The sequence below is a fragment of the Onychomys torridus genome, chromosome 5 (assembly GCF_903995425.1).
Source record: "Onychomys torridus chromosome 5, mOncTor1.1, whole genome shotgun sequence".
Taxonomy (NCBI): Eukaryota; Metazoa; Chordata; class Mammalia; order Rodentia; family Cricetidae; genus Onychomys; species Onychomys torridus.
Genome location: NC_050447.1, coordinates 8,318,225 through 8,320,919, shown reverse-complemented (window position 1 = coordinate 8,320,919; position 2,695 = coordinate 8,318,225). Strand labels below are relative to the sequence as shown.

The following is a 2,695-nucleotide window of genomic DNA, read 5'->3' as shown; positions in this document are numbered from 1 at the left end:
AGAGCCATGTGGATCTCTGTGAGTTTGAGGCCAGCCTGGACTACCAAGTGAGCTCCAGGAAAGGTGCAAAGCTACATAGAGAAACCCTGTCTCAAAAAACAAAAACAAAAAAAAAACTGCAATACTCCCTGCTGTGGGATGTTCTGTATGTCAAATGTGTTGCTCCGGTTGGTTAAAATAAATAAAGTGCTGATTGGCCAGTAGCCAGGCAGGAAGGATAGGGTAGGTGGGACAAGTAGGAGGAGAACTGTGGGAAGTGGAAGGCTGGGTAGAGAGATAGAGCCAGGCGCCGCCATGACAAGAAAGATGTAAGGTACTGGTAAGCCATGAGCCATGTAGCAAAGTACAGATTAATAGAAGTAGATTAATAAGAGTAAGAGCTAGACAATGGTAGGCCTGAGCTAATGGCCAAGCAGTTTAAATAACATGAATGCTGTGTGTTTATTTTACAAATGGGATGTTGGACTAACAGGGCTTGGTGGGGGCTGGAGAGAAGGTCTCCAACTACAACTCTGTATGGCCCAGCATAGGAAATACCAGAACATCACTATTATCAGTTCTGTTAGTCAAGCAAGTCAACTGGGCAAGCCTAGAATCAAGGAGAAGGGTGAATCGGGTTATTGTTCACAAAGACTAGCTGGGGAGGACGAAAGTGATGGTACCCATCGTGGAGATGTTGTCATTCCTGACTTGTGACAGCAAGGCGTCCTTCATGCTTTATCATTGACATGCATAGCACACGAAGAGTTATAGGATGTACAAAGAACAAATGTGTCATTATAACTTTCATATAGATGAATATCAATAACCGGGACTGAGTTTCTACTATATAGCAACAAATGCCAGGGACGGTTGATAGCTGAGGAGGAGATGCCCTGTCCCTCTCCTTCTGAGCACAGGAGGATGACTTCAACAAAACCGAAAAGACAAAAATATACAGATATATGCATGCATGAGTGTCAACATACACACACACACACACACACACACACACACACACACACACACACACACACACACACACTGAAGGGGAAAGAGAAAATCCTGAATGGCTTGATGAATTCTTGAATTAATTAAGTTTATCTTGAAGTAACAACTTACATTTCTTCCTCTAGACAGAATGAACTGGAACAAAGACTAATTTCAGTGGTAGGAAAATAAAATCATATTTTAACTCCTAAATCTGTGGGAAATTAAATTCATGCCTCTACAGTTGCTTTAAGATGTTGTTCTTCTTAGTTTGATTATCTTAAATACTGATATGCTACCATTCAAGAGCGGCTCTCTCCTGCACTCTCCTACGCTCACACTCTCAGAGCAGCGAATGAACTCCAGCATTATTTGCTTCAATTCCATAGTCTTAATGACTTTTAAAATCCAATTTGTCTTCGACATAAAATATTTACTATTTTAAACACTTAGTTAATTCCTATTGACTCATTGTCTATTACTGCTCTCCTAAGGATGTCTAGCCTATTACTTCTGAAGGAACCCTTAATGTTATACCTTCCCAGATTCATTATTTGTTTCTTGGAATTTTCTGTCCTTGAGCAAAGTTCTGATATTTCTTCAGAGACAGGTAGGCAAATGTTCACTGATATAAACCACTAGATATAACTAAAGCAAGAAAAGCCATTTGGGATTCAGCTGGCGTTTGGAGGAGATGGACTTTCCACCCTAGATGATGGCTAAGTTTGTCGTAACTTCGCGGAGAAGGCCCCGGGGCTAGTAGCCGCTGCAGTGACTTACTCGAAGCCTTGAATGGCTACATTTTGGTGGTATGCCAAGGTTGAGCTTGTTCCCCAACCCCCGATGAGCTCCCTGCAGCTATTCAGAATGCAGAAAAAAATAATTCAAAGTGCTAAAACTGGTAGCTTCAAACAGCTTACAGTGAAGGAAGCTGTGCCGAATGGTTTGGTGGCCACTGAGCTGTGGATGTGGTTTTATGTCAGAGAGATTATAGGCAAATGTGGCATCATTGGCTATGATGTTTGAAGACTGATCTTTAACATCTGATTTTATTTGAGTTCCTATTTGAATGTTCTTGGACCACATGTAATGAGACTGCTATCTGAATGAAATATTAGCTGTCAAAAGAAAAAAAAGAAAAGAAAGAAAGAAAAGCTATTTGGAGGTACAGATAAAAATACAAAGAACAGAACTTCCAGGGACAAAGATGAGTTCACAGTTGAAGACTCATTCACACTAATATGAATAAAATCTAGATGACTCAGCAAACACCCATTGCTATCAGATTGCTAACTCTGCAAATTCTGGCTTGTTCTGGCTTATTCTTCAATTGTAGCATCCCTTGTGGTTCATTCCTTCTATGTAACACTCAAAAACTGTGTGTCTCTCAGTCATGAGAAAGGTTCTAATTGTGCTCAAATTCAGGCCTAATGTGAAATTCATTCTAGCCATAATCTCCAACATGAAATACAGACATATGTACACATATGCATGTATTTTTCTTCTAAATTTTTTATCTAAGTCACCCAATATAAAAGAACATTGTTGTAACAAATAATTTCATTTTGAATTAATATGCAGCCACCTCAGGCCCCATTGAAGCCATAGCCACCAGTACTGTGAGATTGTACTACATGCCTACCACAGGCAAGGAAGTAGCACAAGCAATTTCCTTACAGTCAGTGGTTACATGACTCTCATGAAATATTCCCACGTCACTCTGAGG

The 2,695-nt window shown here is 40.2% G+C and overlaps 1 pseudogene; it reads left to right on the top strand.

The window, feature by feature from the left end:
- Positions 1–516: 516 nt before the first annotated feature.
- On the top strand, positions 517–1,995 carry LOC118583859 (annotated as a pseudogene).
- Positions 1,996–2,695: the final 700 nt, after the last annotated feature.